This window comes from Protopterus annectens, chromosome 8.part0 (assembly GCF_019279795.1).
Source record: "Protopterus annectens isolate FY-2018-M chromosome 8.part0, PAN1.0, whole genome shotgun sequence".
In the NCBI taxonomy this organism is placed as follows: domain Eukaryota; kingdom Metazoa; phylum Chordata; order Ceratodontiformes; family Protopteridae; genus Protopterus; species Protopterus annectens.
The window spans coordinates 936,608,210-936,628,375 of NC_056741.1; positions in this window are offsets into that span (position 1 = coordinate 936,608,210).

The following is a 20,166-nucleotide window of genomic DNA, read 5'->3' on the forward strand; positions in this document are numbered from 1 at the left end:
ATATATATATATATATATATATATATATATTTATATAGATATCTGTATATGTCTAACATCCGATTGACATACACATTTTGCCCGACACCAAATGACCGAAATTTCATTTGACCGACACTTTATTTGACCGACAAGTATTATTGGCAAGTAAATGGGATATGCCCCCTTCCCCACTATAGTGCGACCCTGGAGTTAGAATATATTGTTGGGGATTGTGGGGGGCACCGCCCCACAATGGAGGTGTGGGGGCAAAGCCCCCCACTTAACTTCATATTATATTGTTTAGTTTTGCTTTAATATTGTTTAGTAAAACAAAAGCCCCCCACACCCCCCCTAACTATATATTCTAACTCCAGGTTCACACTACAGTGGGGAAGGGGGCATATCCCATTTACTTGCCAATAATACTTGTTGGTCAAATGTGTCGGTCAAATGAAATTTTGGTCAAATGGTGTTGGGCAAATGGGTGCCAGTCAATCGGAAGTTAGGGCAAATGAAGTAGATCAATGTATATATATATATATATATATATATATATATATATATATATATATATATATATATATATACACACACACACATATATATATATATATATATATATATATATATATATATATATATATATATATATATGTGTGTGTGTGTGTATACAGATATATGGATAAATATATATATAATGTTTAACATATGTCGAGAACATGTAGTGGAGTCATACCTCAGCACCAGTAGTCGCGACCTCTTAGTGCAAGGGCATGTCATGTAAGTATTGCAAGTATAAATGTAGACTGTTGCTACTGTAACAGAGGTTGTCTTGACAGAAATGCTATGTGTGGGAAGTCACATCTGATATTGACATGCATGCCTTCAGTTACTGACAGACATCCTAAGATCATCATAGTACAGTACCACAGATATCACAGTAATGGTCCTGTGGAATTCAGTAGAGATATGACCAACAATTGAGGACAGTCTGACACACTCTGCTGTATTCCACAGGACCATTACTGTGGAATACAGCAGAGAAATGACCAATAAATGTGCACAGTCTGACACCCTCTGGTCAGTCCAGAGGTATACACAGATCCCCTTAGTGCAAGACGTGTGAACCAAGCCTGACAAAGTGGATGTTAACAGCCATATAAATGGGTATATCATGTAAATACTGGAATACATATGCTCACACAGTTTATGCATTCACACACTCCTATCTGTCCTGACACATAAAAACCAGAGGAGCAGAGGTCACAAGCCCACATACTACCCACTAGTTAGTGAGATACATCTGTACAGCATCCCGCAACTTTGTCAGAAATACACAACAGTTATGGTGGCCTGGCAGCAGTACATCTGACAAATATCTGGACATAACATCACACTGGGTAAGTGCACTGAGCTGCTAGGCATGTCACAAAACATTGTGTAAACTACAGGCAGATTGCCACAACACTGGCCTACATTTCTTATAAGGGAATACACATGTAACTGCAAATATAGCAGGCTCTACAGGCATGTAACAGCATGGAGTAACAGATACATGTGTGAAAGCACAGACACACAACCAATCTGAACACAGCCACAGCCACATATGGCTTAATAATATAGTATATGGACTGTCTGATTAACACATTCACACACTAACACTACATATACTGGGCCAATACACAGTGTATTCTGATGCCTGACTGTGGTATGGGACATGTGTGGGTCTGGTTCTGCAAACATGTATGCCAATAGTGTACTATACACTGGAGCAGCATGCAACATCAGATAGAGCAGGACCAAGAAAAATGACATCTACCACAGTCTGTACACAAGCTAAAGTACATATATGCCATACACACTCTGTCGACAATCACCATAAGTACACAGAACTCATTACTGTACACACTACAACAGAATATCCAGGTTGTTTCCTCAAATAAAAGCCCTACTAGACACAACATGTCTAGCAGTCTGATATCTCACTGGCTTGTTATTAAGTAGGATGTCAATAAATAATGGTGTACTGAACATATGCCCCTCTTACTGCATGACATCTGTACAAAGGTTGACGGAGTTGTGGCTGGAGGCACAAACACAGGGCCAATATTGACATGTTGCTGTGGTAACCTCATACATTTACTGGTGTAACAGGGTTTGTTGTGACATATGTCTTCTGAGGGATATGAAGTCAGTAACTCTCATGGCTGTCACCATGTACTGACTGCAATCTTCAGACTATGCTACTGCATTTTTAAAGATAGGTCATCTGTGAGTAACACAGCACATGTAAGAGTCCAAACACTGGCCAGTCTGCAGATATCCTTACAGGTGGGAGTTTTCTCAACCACATAAGACTGTCATGACAGGTATTAAATCATGTAGACCAGCCATATCCACACAAACCCTGTTAAACCAACATTACTTCAAATGTAGAAGAGCAAGACTTACATTCTGTATTCACATCTGGAACATCCCCCTCCTGTTTGTTGGCCTATTTCCACAGTGTACATTGTAAGAGGTATATCCCACTACCCTCTGTGCTGCTGTTTGCCCAACACTGACATGACGTCCTGCTCACAGTGAATGAAAAGGGCTAACACCCACATGATGTTCCTAGTTATAGGAGTGTATTTCCATGCAATTGGCTATGGGAATGTTGGCACAGCTGTTTCACATGCAATCAGCTAATGGGGGACTGCAATTCTTGCACAGGCCATCAGCTGATCATGAGCATCACTTACAAAATACAGGCTGCTGCCTAAGCAAAGCAGGCCTACTTCTCCACATCCGCCAGAGAGGAAGTGAGAGAGACAGAGAGAGACAAAGTAAGAAAGGAAGGGGGTAGGAGAGTAAAAGCTAAGCATGTTTGTGTCACACATTTACCAGTATGGGGTTTCAAACCCCTGTCTGATTATATATTTTTATTCAGTTATTGCATGTGCCACAGAACTTACATCTTGAGGAATTCTCCAAAGGTATATTTGAAGGTGAGTGACATCAGCAACAGTGATAAAGGAGGGATAAGGTAGGTGTAGTACATGTGCCTGTCCACAAAAGCAGGTGTCAAGGATGACACAGTCACACGCTCTCAGGAACTCACACACATCATCACAGTTGGCAGGGTCAGGATTAGAATTCCTAAATAACTCGTTAATACACTACAGTATTACTCAGGTATCACATGCACCACAGAGGTTATCAGGCTGATATATGAGCAAAGCCCTTCCAAATCATTAAACTCCACACACAAACACACACACAGACACACACACACACACACACACACACACACACACACACACACACACACACACACACACACACACACAGACACAAGTTTGCCAGTACTGACATGCATGGGTTCATTGCTTCACATGTGTGTAGTGGTTGACTGTGCCAGAAGGCTGTGCAAGGCTAGGCAAAGGGTATACCTTGGCATCAAGTGAATGACATCAGCAGGCTTGCCAGAGTCTGGCAATGGAAAGTGTAGAGACTTTGAATGGCCACAAAAGCATTGATCCCTACACAGACAGACAAACACACACAGAATTTCACAGTTGCCATGTCCAGGATTAGAACTCCTACCAAACAAGTACATCACACTATATTATTACACAGTTATAGCATGTGCCACAGAGCTTATAGGGCTGTTCTTTCCCCAAATGTGTATTTCAAGGTGAATGACATCAGCAGGCTTGCCAAAGTAGGACAATGGAAAGTGTAGTGACTGTGAATGGCCATAAAAGCATTGCTCCCTACACACACACACACACACACACACACACACACACACACACACACACACACACACACACACACACACACACACACAAAATCTATGGGATTAGAACTCCTACCTAACTAGTACGTCACACTATAGCATTACACAGTTATAGCACACACCATGGAGTTTGCAAGGCTACTCTTTCACCAAAGGTGTATTTCAAGGTGAATGACATCAGCAGGCTTGTCAATGTAGGGTAATGGGGAGTGCAGTGTGAATGGGCCATAAACGATTCATCTGGAAGCACACACACAACACTCAATCACACACAGGTTTACATTAAGCAGGAGCATGTATACAACTGCTAGATGAGCACTGACGTATACAGTCATGTTACACAATTATCACAAGCACCACAAACACTATAGTGCTGAGGGATACCAGAAGCAAATGTCTACTGTGATTGACATTTGCACATCATGTGGTTTTAGCCAATTGCATGTGTGCTGGGTGGGACAGGCCGCATGATGGGAAGCTCTTTGTCTCTGTCACTCTCTTCCACACACCCATGTATGTGTAAGTTTGGCCTATTAGAGTGTGTTTTCCTTGGATATATGTGTGTATTCCTATCTGATGTGTGTGCAAAGCATGACTGGTGTGCAATGTGGAGTGTGTGCACAAATATCTGCAACTGTCAGATATGTATAGCCCACTGTTGTTGCTAGATATGAACTTCATTTCTGTACGTGTGGGAGAATGCCCAGTATAACCTTCTTTATTGAATGTGTGAATCCATTCCAGGTAGGTTGTACTCCACTGCAAGCTTTTGTGGTCTACACCTACAGCTAGCAACCCATTTCTGCAGGATATCTGTAGATCGGTTGACAATATGGAGTCACAATGGGCAATGGATAGTGGGTTACTGTAAGTAATTGTGTCTGTGCTGCTTCTGCTACATGGTTTTGGTGCTGGCAGAGATATTCAGACATGTGTACTGTTATACACTGTGATGTTTTATGTCATCAACTACTGACAGGTATACATATTTGCTTGCAGTAATTTCCTGGGGAACACATGATGAATGAAGCTGTGTTCAGTATTGTGGTCTGCATCCCACATTTCTTGCATAATCATGCCATTCTGGAGAGGGAGCTGCAGGCACTTGTTGATGGGTCTGTGTAAATGGTTCAGCACCTTGGTACTGTGGTGGCTGAGGATCCCATTCTTGTACATCCATCAACGTGACAGCATAGCCATATCCTGTTGTGGCCATACCTCACAGCTATGTACAGATTCACACAGGTTACCGAGAGGCAGGGCTCATACTTCTTGTCATTATCCCTTCACATTGTGGTTTATGAGCAAGTTTGTAGCGACCTATTCATTTGTTTGCAGGCAGGGATAGTATGTGCACACAGCTGAATTTTAGACTTTCCACACTACATGGTGCTTATGCTTCTAACCCCCCTCTGTCATTCTATTCTCTTCCGAACATTTTGCAAATGTTATCTGATAAGTATTAAAAAATAAATAAATAAGTATTCCTATAGTAATCACTTCATCCCAGCAGTATTTAGGGGTTGGTCCACAATTCATGCAGTGGACATGGTGAACATGCTACTTGGATTTGTCAACATGGCCTTGCATTTGGGTTCTGTCAACTATGTTTTGTTGCTATTTGGGAGTCCATGAGATAACATACATTGGCAGTATGGGTGAGACACAGGCCTTTGACAGAGGACTGTAGAGCATTTGTTAGTGATGCAGGCCATCTGTAGCACACCAGTGCATTGTGTCACTCCTACAGTCCCATGCTGCAAGCCACTATGTCCCCCTGGGGTGACAGGGTAGATGTGCAAGGTGTTAATTTCAATAGTTTCTTTCTTCATTGATCCATTGGTATAGATGCTGGCAGGGTGCTGCTTACAGCTAGGGACACACCTGCATGGGACACCTCTTCAGCATTCTGCATTCTGTGGCTATTTCCTTACAAAGGTGGGGGTCATATTGTTCTCATTCCCAATAGCAGGGATAAGGCCTGTGAGGTACCTGTGGCTGATGGTGGGGTGAACTGTGTGCATGTGTGCTATGGAAGCTACTTGCAGCTGATTCACAGATATATGTGGGGCATTCCACTTATACTGGCTGGTGCAGGGACATCAGCATTTTCTCAGTACTTCATACCTGTGCTTTTTGTGGTCTGCCAGTGTTTGGCCAGACTACATCAGTATTCCATACTACACAGCCAACTAATGTGCTGCTAATCTGTATGTACAATTCCAAAGGTGTGTCCATTTGTCCATTTGACAGTAACATTTTATACACTCTGTCTCGGATACTTCCACCTGTGTATTGCTTGTATGTCTGAGTGCATATTCATGCCATGCCTGTCTTTCAGATCGAGACAGATATTACATCAGAAGAATTAGTATGGATTACTGCTGGAATGTGTCTTGCTGGGATGCATTGTGTTTGGCACTGCAGTTGTGAGAAGTTGGTCCTGTCATCAACAGTACTGGCCATTGGTCACCAGGACACAACCCACCATGCCTACATGCTGACCACTTTCACACAATATACAACACACAGCCCTGCATATTGTACACATGCTACACTCTATCCTGCTACTTTGGCCAGCTCAGGTAATCTGTGCTCCACTGTTATTATACCTACACATACATGTTACTACATTTCTACAAAGGATTGTGTGGGTGGGGGGGGGCACACCTGACAACTGTACACATTTGCTATGACTGTACTGGTATTTCAGGTACTCCATTTCATTCTGTATTCTGACCTATCATGCAGACTAGAGGCATATCAGTGTATAACAGTTCTTAGGTTGTATTGACCTACATTTCAGTTTCAGACTTCTTACCCTTCAGAACTAACATCCATAGGTTCTTAGGTTCATAGGTAGGTACTTGGCTATCGGCCCTGGGGCCTATACAAGCCCAGCCAAAAAGGTACTCTGGTTTTTGCCACCCAAGAAAATTATTTTCCTGTGCCACTGTCAAGCAGAGTCACAGAGGTGAACCCCAGGGTGAATTTCCTATTTCCTATCCAATCATCAAGATTGTTCTTGAAGAATGCTAATGAGGAGCTTTGTTTGATATAGATAGGCAGTTTGTTCCAGAGTATGGGAAGTCTCTGGGACAGGAATCTATCCCTCTGGCATGTTCTGTTTATTGTGGTGACAAGGTTTAGGTCCCTAGAGCATGTAGCTCAGAGGGATTGGGATTTCTTTAAGTGGAGCATGTCCAACAGCTCTGGGTTTGAAATAGCTTTGTCTGTTAGGCAGAGATCACCTCTGAGTAGGCGATATGCAACGGAGTAAAGTTGGAGTTTTTTGAGACAGTCTGCGTAGGGCATCTGTTTGAGGCCAGTAATCCTCTTTGTGAGGTATTTCTGTGGCCTTTGCAGTTGTTGTAGATGTCTTGTGAGGTACATACCAAAAGGGGTGTTGTACTCTATAATGGGTCTAATGAGATATGAGTAGAGGGGAACAATGACCTCTTTTTTTCTGAATGAGAAACCTTTTGTGATGAGGTGTGCCATGTAGAAGGATTTCCTGACTACTGTGGCGATGTGATTATCAAAGGAAAGACTACTGTCCACCTGTGTCCCAAGGTCTCTTATCACACTTTCGGTGTTAAGTATACTACCGACTATATTGTAGTTCATGGGTACAGAGTTTTTAACAAAGGGGATGACAGTGCACTTTTTGGCATTGAGCTTGAGGCCATGGCTTTGACACCAGGCATCTGTATTTGTGAGGCCCTTTTGTAGGATGTCCACAACGTTAGAAGTTTTGATTATGGCTCCTAGTTTGCAGTCATCTGCGAACTTCGTTCTGTAGTTCATGTAGAAGGCAGCCTAGGATGTTGTCTGGTCCCATGGATGCTGTGTTCTTAGCTTTGGAGAGTGTGGTTTTTACCTGTGCAGCCATGATTACAGGAACTTTGCATTCTTCCGGTATAGAGATGGGCTCTTTAGGGGGTGAGACGGGGGTACAGTTAGCACGGAACCTATCTGCCAGGATGTTGGCAATATCAGTTGTATAATTAGTGCTATTGTGCTGTAACTCAGAGCAGATGTGAGTGTTGCCATTGAGATTCTTGACATAGCTATAGAATGCTTTGTGGTTGTCTTTAGAATCAGTGACAATTTTGTTTTCATAACTAGCTTTGGAGGATTTTATCAGGGATCACAGCTTCTTACTGAGGCTCAACAGGGAGCTCCTCCACTCATTGGATTTTACTCTCTTTTGCAACAGTTTCTTCCTTCTTTTGCACAGTTTGTTTATGGCAGGGGACCACCTGATTAGCTTCCTTTTTTTGGAGGATAGTGACTTGGTTCTGTTTGGGATAACACAACCATGCACTCATGTAAGTGCTTATAAAGTGCAATTGTGTAGGATTCAATAGTCATAACTGTATTGTCCATCTGCATGGGTGTCATGAAGTTCACCACTTCTGTCTTAAGAAGCATGAATTTGGCTTTGGAGAAATTTTTTTACCATGGTTTCCTCAATGGGGGGTGGGGGCAGGATGCAGATATCTAGGGTAATTAGCTTATGGTTGGATCGGACCAATGAGGCATTGACTTCAGGTGTGGAACACTGGTCACTCATGTTGGTAATGACTAGATCTAGGATATTGTTGCCCCTGGTGGGGGTGTGGACAAGTTGATCCAGGGCATTGGAGTTTATGAATTCCAGAAAGCGTTGAGCGAAGGAGTTGGTACATGAGTAGTTTTCCCAGTTAATGGTGGGATAGTTGAAATCGCCCATTATTAGGGTGTTTGGTTGAACCCTAATATTTTCCAGTACATCAAGAAAAGAGGAGTGGTAATCCTGGGGCATGGTGGGTGATCTGTAGCAAGTTACAATTTGGATTGCAATTTTGCCCAGAGTTAGTTGCACTTGGAGGATATGAATGTCTCACCAAATACCATCATATTGGGAGACTTCAACTACCCTAACATAGACTGGGTGCATTATTCTAGCCCTAACACCCTAGCCCAAATGTTCCTGGAATTCATTAACTCAAGTGCAATGGAACAGCTAGTCACCTCTCCCACAACGGGAGAAAATATACTAGACATGATCATCACAAACATGGGGACAAAATGCTCCACACCAGAAGTATACCCCTCACTAGTGAGATCTGACCACAAACTAATCACCCTGGATATTCTTATCCCACCTCCACCCCCAGCACAAAAGACTACAGTGAGAAACTTCTCAAAAGCTGACTTTACACTTCTCAAGACTGAGATGGTATCCTTTAAGCCCCCTGGGCCAGAGGAAACCACATCCCACAATGCGGAATCCTTCATAAATGCTTTCTACGGACATCTCCAAGAATGCATGGATCATGCAATCCCAAATAAAACCAAGACCCTCTCCACCAAGGGCAGGCGTCCTGTCTGGTGGACCCCAGCCATAAATAAACTGTATAACAAAAGAAGGAAACTACTGCAAGACAGAGCAAAATCCCATAAAGGGAAGGCATCTCTGACCAGCACTAGCAAAAAACTACGTTCACTCATAAAAACATCCAAGGCCAACTTTGAGAGAAAAATCGCTAAGGACACTAAAGATAACCATAAGGCCTTATTCAGCTATGTTATAAACCTGGGTGGAAACCCTCAGATATGCTCAGAGTTAGTTCATAATGACAAAAAATACACTGAACCCACAGATATTGCCAACATACTGGCAGACAGGTTCAGTGCAAACTTCTCCCCTCCCTCACCCCCAAAAGAAGAAATATTTATCCCAGCTGAATGTAACCTCCCTGTCATCTCAGATGTCCAGGTGAGAGCCGCTCTCAGCAAAGCTAAAAACACAGCATCTATGGGACCTGACGGTATCCCAGGTTGCATGCTGCGTAATCTCCAAGAGGAGCTAAACCCGCACATAGGAATGCTGTTTAACCTTAGCCTTACTACAGGATATGTACCTGAACACTGTCGTGCAGCTACAGTGGTCCCACTCCACAAAGGAGGCTCCTCTACAGACCCTGGAATCTACCGCCCCATAAGCTTGACCAGCCTGGTCTGCAAAGCTATGGAAAGAATCATTATGGAACTCATAAACAGAGACATCAGGGACCTACAGACACTTGATCCTACCCAGTTTGGCTTTGTAAAGGGCAGATCCTGCCTTTTGAACCTGGTTGACTTTTTTAAAACAGTCACTAGAGCCATTGATGAGGGCAAAGCAGTCCATACAGCCTACCTGGACTTGGCTAAAGCCTTCGACACAATACCCCACTCAGGCATCATAGACAAGCTCAACAGCTTAAATGTAAACCCATATGTCACAAGATGGATTGCAAACTGGCTAAAGGACAGAACCCATAAAGTCAAAATCGCTGGAGCTATGTCAGACTCAAAGCCAGTCACAAGTGGTGTCCCACAGGGCTCTGTCCTGGGACCCCTCTTGTTCGGCATTTATTTCTCAGATGTGAAAGCAAACACGGGAGGGTTGTGGCTGACAAAGTTCGCAAATGACTGCAAACTAGACACCATAGTCAAAACACCAGCTGACACATGCATCCTACAGAAAGGCCTTACTGAGACGGACAACTGGTGCCGAAGTCATGGCCTTAAACTAAATGCCAAAAAATGTATAGTCATCCCCTTTGGGAAAAACAAAGTACCCACAAATTATCACATAGGCAGTAACCCACTGAGTACAGAAAATGTAATCAGAGACCTGGGGACCCAAGTTGACAGTGACCTCTCATTCGACACCCATGTTGCCAAAGTGGTTAGAAAGACCTTCTACCTTGCCCACCTTATCATGAAGGGATTCACATCCAGATCAAAGGAGGTCATTGTACCCCTATACTCCTCCCTTATCAGGCCCATGATTGAGTACAATGTCCCATTTGGTATGTACCTCACCCGGCACCTGCAGCAGCTGGAGAGACCCCAAAAGTACCTCACCAAGAGGATCAAGGGTCTCCAACATATGTCATATGCTGCCAGACTAAAGAAATTCCAGCTCTATTCAGTAGCATACCGCCTACTCAGAGGTGATCTATGCCTGATGTACAAGGCCATGTCCAATCAGGAATTGATGGACATGCCCCATCTCAAAAAATCCAAATCCATCAGAACCACGAGAGCTAAAGATCTAAACCTCAGCACAAATATGAATAGGACATGCTGGAGGGACAGATTCATAACTCAGAGGCTTCCCACACTCTGGAACAGGATCCCAGTTCATGTTAGGCAGAGCCCCTCACTGACTCTCTTCAAGAGAAATCTTGACGAGTGGATGGGAGATCGTAGGTTTACCCCAGGGGTCATCTCTGTGTCACTACTAGACAGAGGCACAGTAAACTAAATCTATACTTTTGTACCATTACATGGGGTGGCGAAAGCCACATACGCTATGGCTAGGCCTACAAATGCCCTAGGGCATATAGTCTAGTACTAAACTATGAAACTATGAAACTTGGATAACCTCGGATGTATTATGCTGAGCAACTAGCCTGGAGGTGTGGATATCCTTAATGAATATGGACACACCTCCACCTTTGGTGTTCTGGTCCAGGTTAAATGGTCGAAAAGTGTGGTATGAGTTATAGCCTGGTAGTGCAGGTGTGCTCTCTGGAGTCTTGAACCAGGTCTCAATCACTGCACAGATATCAATGTTCTCCATTTTAAGGAGTGCCTCAAGGGAGTGCATTTTGAGATTTAGAGTTCTAGCATTGAGTAGCATCACCCTCATTTTTTGCTTGCCTGTTCCAGTTATGGTGGTGAATTTGTCATTTGAACCTTGCCTAAAAAAGGCACTATAGGGGCGGCAAGAACCTTAGCCAGTATCCGGAATCCCAGGGGTGACAGGTGCAGGCTATCTGTGGCAAAGCATCGTGGTCTGTCGACCATGTCATCCCAGGCAGACAGATACTGGATTCCTTTAGAATGACACCAGAAGCTTAGCCAATTGTTGAAGTCAATCATTTTGTCCTTGTATTGTGGCATCATTCTGGGTGATGGCAGAATGCTACTTAGGGCTAGGGTCATACCTACCTGGGCTACAAGATCGGAGAGCTCTTTCATGTCTCTTTTCATGTAGTCCAGGGAGGTACAGCTCAGGTCGTTCACACCAACATGGACAATGACAGAGTCATATTTTTACTTGTTGTGGTGTTACCTGAGTGCATGGGTTATGTGTCGGATCCTGGCACCCGGCAGGCAGCTGGCAGTAACCTTCTCCTTGTTTAGCCTGGTGAGTGGGACATCAGTGTGCCTGACTATAGAGTCACCTATGACTAGTACATTGGGTACTTTGTTTTGCCTTATTGGCTGTGGTTGAGGGCACACTGAGTCTGCGGGCTATGTGTCATTTGGGTTGTGTTGGAGGTGGAGGTTGCTTGCATTTCTGCTTTTGAGGTCTCTGTTGCTTGAGCAGATTATTATTGAGAGCCTCTGCAAATGTTTTTGTGTTTCTATGGGTGGATTTTTGTGGTGTAGATTTAGTGAGACTATGTGATGAGTGTGGTGTGGTGCAAGTGTTTACCTTCTCCTCTTGACTGTCAAGTTCAGTCTTGATTGGAGAGAGCTTTACCTCCAGTTTGGCTAGATAAGTGCATCTCTCACAGGTTGTAGTGTTGGGTGGTAGGAGGAGAGAGTTGTCTGTGTACATGAGGTAATTTCTACATTGCCCTAAGATGCCCAGATTCATCAGATAGACAGGAGAGAACACTGGGAGCTGACCCTTGGACATGCCTGAATAAAAAAAATATTTTCCTCTAGATAAGTGAGGAAAGTGAGTACAAGAGCTCTTTTTCTCTAAGCAAGTGAGGAAAGTAAGTACCAAAACTGTTTTCCTCTAGGTAATGAGGAAGGTTGAGTGCTTTAGTAATTAGCAGGTTATTTAGTGCTTACAAGTTCTGAACAAGTGCTGATTACAAATAAGCAAATTTAAGTGCTAAAACTAAGAATCTGTTTCTGGACTAAACTAGTTACAGGAAAGGGGGAAACAAGTGCAAATGTGGGCTTTTAAATCAGAAAGTTGAGCGAGATGGAAAAACTGCCCAAACAGCCAAATAACTACAATTTCTAGGCCAGAACCACTCCTTATGTGGTAGATAGGCTACCTAGTGCTTTCCACTCCCACTGAAATGCTAGAAGGCTTCCCTCCAACGCAGAAAGCTTGGGGGAGGGCTGACCTGTTGTAGTCTGTCTGTGTAAGTCTGGAGGGGGGCTCTTCTCCATAGGCATCAATCAGAGGCCTTGTCACAGCCTTTCTTTGTGTTTGTCTACACCTGTCCTGCTGGCTGACACTGTTGGGTATGTGACCCTCACTGACATGCATGTGTGTGTCCTATGGACACACATTTGGCCCACCCCATGTCCTGCAGTGGGTTTTGTCACCTTATCTAATACTGCCTACTATGTTGACAGCAGTATTTGTTAAGGATTTCATGCTGCTGATATAGGTGTTTACTATCTGCTGGCATCCCATTCAGCCACCTGATTCCCTAATATGCTTTCTTCCATACCATAGATACAGGTAGCAGAATATACTACTCCATTCAGCAATTGTTAGTGAGCATAACTTACCTTGTGGCTGTGTCAGTATTGAGGATGGTGCTGGAGGGCTGACTATGTTAGATGCATATTGTACACTCCCTATACATGGTTAAGCACAGGTAGTGTCATTCCTTTTACTGTATGTGCGAGTCTGAGTGAGGTGTCATTCCCTGGGTTCCTACCGTGTCAGTATATGTGCTATGCGTTGCCTCTATGCCAAAGCCTGGGCATACTGGGCATGCCTCCTTCTGCCTACTGAGGCAGGCTCAGGTTGTTCCTCCTCCAAGTTACTCTGTACCTGTGCAGACCTTGGCAATGGGGGGGGGAGTGTGGCCCTGCCCCATGCTGTTCCTGCTGCAGCTGTTTACGCAGGATCATATTGTGTAGCATGGCACATACAATGACAATTTGGGTACATGTAGCTGGAGAGAGTACTGCAAGGCTCCACTGGATATGTCCAGGCACCAGAACCATGACTTGACCATCCAAACACGTGCTCTATTATGATTCTGGTCTGTACATGTGCCTCATTATGGAGTTCTTGTTCAGGTGTGTGCGCATTTCTGATGGGTTTCATCAGCCACGGCTCCAGTGCATAACCAGCATCCCCCACTAGGTGGCCATATGGGATGTCCCCATTGGCAAATCTCTGGTATAGCTGCGTCACATGCCTGATGTGGGAGTCATGATAACTTTCTGGGCTGCCAGCATGCACATTCATTATAATGCACTGGGCATTGCACACTACCTGGCAGTTGATGGAGAGGAAGCCCTTGTGGTTTATGTAGAATTTATCCTGCTCACCGGGTGGTGCTTTGATGTGTATGTGCATGCAGTCAATAGCACCCACTACCTCAGGGTATTCTGCTGTTTGGTTGAAGAGATGCATATTGTTGCTCAATGCCTCACAGGTGTTGAGAAAGTATATGTGTTCACCAGCATGTGCTGACATGGCATCCAGGAACTGGTGGAGTTCCCTGGATGCTGATGCCCGTGAGATCCCCATGATATCCCCAGTTGTCCTTTGGAAGGTACCTGTGACTAGTATTCTTAAGCCAACACATACCTTGGTGTCCACTGGGATCATGCACGACCCCGGAAGCTTGTTCCTGGACCTCTCTTCAGCCATATTGCCTCCAGCAGCTCCTGCACTATTCCTGCATGCCGTGCAGAGCTTGCTGAATCCTAAGGTAGGTCTTACCAATAAAACAGTATCTTGTTTTGCCCCATACCTTGGCAATAGATATCAGTATGTCAAATGGGAACAAGCCATATCCCCATTTCTCCCCATACCAGTAGGAGAAGCACAAAGTTCTGTATTTGGCTCCCTGCTGCTTAATACCTTTATTAATGGTCTGACCCAGCACTCGGCCAAAGCTCCCATCATTCAATATACAGATGATTCTGTGATCATCTGCAAAACCAAATTAATCTCTGAACCACAAAACTTCCCTCAAACCACATTCACATCTGTGGAAAACAGACAAAGGAATACCAGCCCTATCCCAGTGCAAAGAAACCAAAACACATTTTTGCCAGCCAAACAAATCCCATATTAGTACCAAAACCAATTTTTACATCACCTCACCATGTGGTACAATAATCATCAAAACCTACCATACCAAACTTCTGGGACTTACAATTGATGATTATGTAAAATTTGATATATATAAGAAGCCACCAAAAACTCATCAGAAATTAGGGATGCTGTCCCTAACTAACTACAAGTGACAGCATATCACCTTATCCTTTATGCTTTTTACCCTCACATATGCAGCTTATAAACTAATTTACATAATTCCCAATTCACTAAACTGGAACAAACTTACAATAAAATTTTAGAATTTACTACCAACTCTCCAGCATGCACACATCACGGCATCCCACTTAGACAATTCATTGGGCTTAAATGTTCAAATCACCTCACCTCTGTCCAAATGAAACAAGCTATATGAAATCTCCAATCCCTGACATTTCAAACTCTAACATCAATCATAATTTCTTTCAATTTGGTCATGTCAGTACCCACTCACAACTTCATCAATCACACCTGGCTGACTACCACCCTAATGTTCCCAACCCTGCAATATTCTACCTAATTTTCTTCAAACTGTTAATTTACTAAGTTTCTTATCACAACATTTTTTTTATATTTCTCACTTTTCTTTCATCTAGCAAATCTATTTCACTACACTGCCAATAAATCAGCTGCTTACTCCACTGAAATCATCTTTATGACAACTTTCATAACAGGATTGTTCTATCCAATTTTCCTCCATTCAGGTCCTTAAACTGCAAATGACTAACAGTCAATGTCGTATTTGGCTTGTATTGTGAGAAAATGCATACTGTTATATTGTTCTCTTGTTATATTGTTATATGTACCATTCTTGTTTAACTTTCTCCCCATGCCTCTACTGAAAACTTTTTTTTATAACCCAACCATATCTACCCAGTAAACAAATGTACAATTTAAAAAAGAACACATTTACATAGAGTTATGCTATTTACCAGTGCAAGCAATTAGTCTTATGAATTCTGAACATACTTTACTGAGGAAACTTAAAGGTACAATGATTAGCAGTTCAATAAAAAATAAAGTCTGAAATTTTGGGAATTGAATCAGCAATAGTATCCTCCCAGCAGGCTTGATATTTTATTTAATGCAACAATGTACAACTTAATTTTATTTATGTGTAGTCTCTGCACTTTTTCGTATTGCTAAAAGTTAATGCTCTATGAAAGCATGCAAGCTGTTTTTCACATCTTGGGGAAATGGAGCTAAGAAAAATAAAACAGAGCAGTGTAAGTGGGAACACACACTGCAACATGAGCTTTAACATGGGCAACTTTCATTTTATATTAGGTAATGTCTGTGGTTGCAGCTGTCAGTTTGGTGAAATTATTCCTATCTGGAGGATTAAGTTTCATTTCTTGAAAATGTGCATAGTTTTGAGTGTGTGTTCTAAGTTAACAGGGGAAGAGGTGTTCTTAAATGTATTTATTTTTGTTTGAGGGGATATTAAAGCAAAACGTCTTAAAATGTGACATGAGTTCAAATGAGGATGAGTTGAAGCAATGGTATAAAAGATCAACCTATCAAACGGTATATGCATGTAAGACAAAAGCTGAATTGCACATTTAAAAAACTCATGCATAATAGGTGAGAACAACAGTTTTTTTAACATAATGTTTACTTTGTCCATACCGTATTGGAATGTAAATGGGCTTCTAAGCACAGACAAAAAGGAGGAATATTGAATTATATTACGAAATACAGAGTGCAAACAGCAGTGCCGCACAAGACAACTTTGTAAAGAAATGTGCAAGTGAATTTGACAAAGAAAGGATTTCAGGATGTATAGTCAGCAGAATATCAGGGACAAAGGAGAAGGATAGTAATACACTGCTATAGGGGCTCCAATAGTGGTAGAAGTTGGAAAAAAGACAATAATGGTCGATTTGTGGTAGTAAAGGGCTATTGGTAAGGGTGAATGATTATGCTGGAATGCATTTACATTCAGCTAAAACCTGCTATTATGGAACTTAAGAAATTTTGTAGAGAAACAATCAACTTTCAGCAGCGAATATTACTTATATATGGTGAGTGGAACTTGAATGCAATTGTGATCCTATATCAGGGAGATACAGTAAAGAAAATATAGCAAAAGTAGATAGATTTCTGAAGAAAGTTATGGAAATATTTGGTATGAAAGATATGAATTAAGATGTAGTGACTAAGATTTTACATATTATTCACCAAAGCACAACAACTGGCCTAGACTGGGTAAAATTTCTATTTAACAGGGCCATGTATACTTAAATGAAAACTTTGACATGCACATGCAATAACTATTTAAAAGCATACAAAATAAAAGCTAAGATAAAAATACAGTGTCATGAAATAAAAATGTGACAGTGGTGCTCTCTTTCCTACCTGTTAAAAAGAGAGAAATTCAAGGAATGGGTAATGGAAATTATTTGAGAAATAATAGCGAAAACAGCAATTTCTTCAGAAGGGATAGCTAGTTAGTGGGATAAGATAAAAATGTAAATGGAGTTACAAAATAGAAGAGAAAGAAACATGGTTAAGAAGTAATATAAATTATTTAGTGGGGCTGACAAAGGTTAAAATATTGTAGAATAAGGAAAATCTCACAGAACAAGAAAAAGAGCAACTACAGAATGCTAAAGAGAAAAGAATGGAGTATTTGGATAATATGCATCAGCTCAGAAAAATTGCTGATAAGCAGCTGTTTTTTGACAATAAATCCAAAAAGGAAAAACTGCTGCACAATGCCTTGGCAACAAAAAGTAGACTGTGTTGTCTCCAGACTTAAGAAGACTATGACAAGAAAAATAACCAGCTAACCTATTTTAGTATTATAGATATTTCCGATATTTTCTAAAAATGTGTATAAAGCAGAGTACTGTGGAAACCAAGAAAGAATGCAAATGGAAATATTTATGGAAAACTTAACTATGTCAGGTTTAGTGGAGGATGAAGCTGAACAGCAAATATTAAGATAGGAGATGAGATAAAAAATGATGCTGTATAATCAATCATCAGGAAGGTCTCCAGGAACAGATGGTCTTATGGAAGACTAAAAATTAGGAGGGAGGAAAGTGACAGTGATCAGGAAACTTTTGTTTATTAATATTTAAAAGCAGGGTAAGTGGAAGATTTGTGGAAGAAAGTTGTGGTGGCTGTATCACCCTAAGAGGGTAAAGATCCATCAGACCCAGCTTTATATAGACCCATTTCAATTTTAAACTGCAATTATAAACTGTTTAACTATTCTAGCTAAAAGAATGACAAAGGTGCTGCCAAAACTGATTGATAATTGATTAATGTGGCTTTGTGGAAGGGATGCTAATATTTGACAACATTAATAAAACAATAGTAATCTGTATGGAAGCAGAATTCTTGGTGGGTCTTGATGCAGACAAAGCATTTGACTGAGTAAGTTAGGATTTTATAAGCAAGACAACGGAAGCATTTGCATCCCCTAATACAACAGTGATATTAATTAGGAGGAGGTATGAAGGATCCGAGGCAAGAATTAATGTTGTGGTTCCTCTATAGTAAGTTGTGTTTGAACAGGGGATCCAGGCAGGGTTGTCCTCAGTTCTCTTTGTTATTTGCTTTATATTTAGAGCCATTGATAAAGAAAATTGGGGACTCAGAAACTCAAGGATAGAATTGGAATGTTAATCAAGAAAAGTTGGCTTCATATGTAGATTATATTATTTTGTACTTGATAAATCCATAAAAGTACATTTTAGTGCTGTGGAACATTTTGAGACAGTTTCATGTCTTTTCAGGATATAACATTAATGAGGATAAAACAAAGGAGATAGCCATAAATTATGTACCCACACACAAATTTGTTCAGCAATACCTATACTTCATTGGATTAAAAAGACTTCTGCTATGGCAATTAAGAATCTGTGGGAAGAGGCTAAATAAATGATAATGCAAAAACTGAAAAATTAGACTAAATATTATATTCATAATGTTGCAGAAAGTCATCTAACAACTAAGCAAACGTGAATGGAGAATGGAAATTTTGTCAATAGGAATGACTTCATTTAGTGCTACAGAAAATAAGAAAGAGGGGAATGGAATTTACTGGAGAAATGTGTCAAAGGTACCAAGGGTATTCACAGCTAATAACAAAGAAAGGCAATAGTGTGGGATGAGGCTAAGGATTGCTGGGGAAAGGATCAGTTTGGGCTTTCCCACTGGTAGTTATGTAAAAACTGTTTAAATTTGCCTATATGTAAGTCTTGTGTTTGCACGGGTTTGCGCTTAGTTTACTGGAGCTGCTCAAGATTTGGCAAATTTAGCCAGAAGTCTGGAGTGCATCTGCACTGAAATTCAAGGCATCCACTGAAACAAAATTAAAAATGAGTATATTTTAAGCCAGAGCTACACTTTGGAATTATTGACTTATTTTTGCTGTTTTTGATTGCTTTTCTCTGCACTTTGAAATTGTGTTTCATTGCCTTACATAGTATAGGCTAGACTTAGACCTGTTGACTCTAGGCTGTTTAGCATCACTGAGCTCTTAAAGCAGACATCTTATATTAGGAGGGCTCCATGCACCCTTGTGGCAGAAATGTGTAGTTCAGTACCCATCTGAGTTGGGAATTGCTGGAGAAAAGCTCAGCTTGGGCCTTTCCCATTAGTAGTTGTGTTAAAACTGCTTAAATTTGCCTGTACATAAGCCTCACATTTGCGTGGGTTTATGCTCAATTTACCAGAGTTGCTCAATGTTTGGACACTTTAGCCAGGGGTCTGGAGTGCATCTGCACTGAAATCCAAGGCATCCACTGACAAAAAAAAGAAAAATAAGTATATTTTAAGCCAGCACTGCACATTGTTAACTCTATTTAATTAAATTGCTACTTCATTGTTGCTGTTTGTGACTAAGTCCAGCTAGTCCACTTCCTTCCCAAATACCACATTCAGAAAAACCCTGCCACACTGTCAGGCAGTTTCCCGTCATTTCTCCTGACAACTTGATTGATATGAGCATCCTGAGGCAATGTAGCAATTGCTTCATGTATACTGTCAACTATTTACTCCTAAATCAAACCAACACCCTATGTGAGAGATGCAAATGTACTATGGAATTGGAGTCAATTCTCTCCCTTAAAAACAAACTAGACAGCAAACAGGTTATAAGCACACACGCTTCTAAACTAAGGTCATGACACATAAACCCACTAAAAGCCTATCAAAAGAATAGAGACTTCCAAAATGCACACCACCCACACTCACCACTAAGCATAAAGAAACCACTGCACATATCGACATGTATCACCAGACTAGACAAGGAGGAGGTTATGGTCAGCTGCCTCTCAGGTGACAGGATCCAACAAATCATGCTTGGACT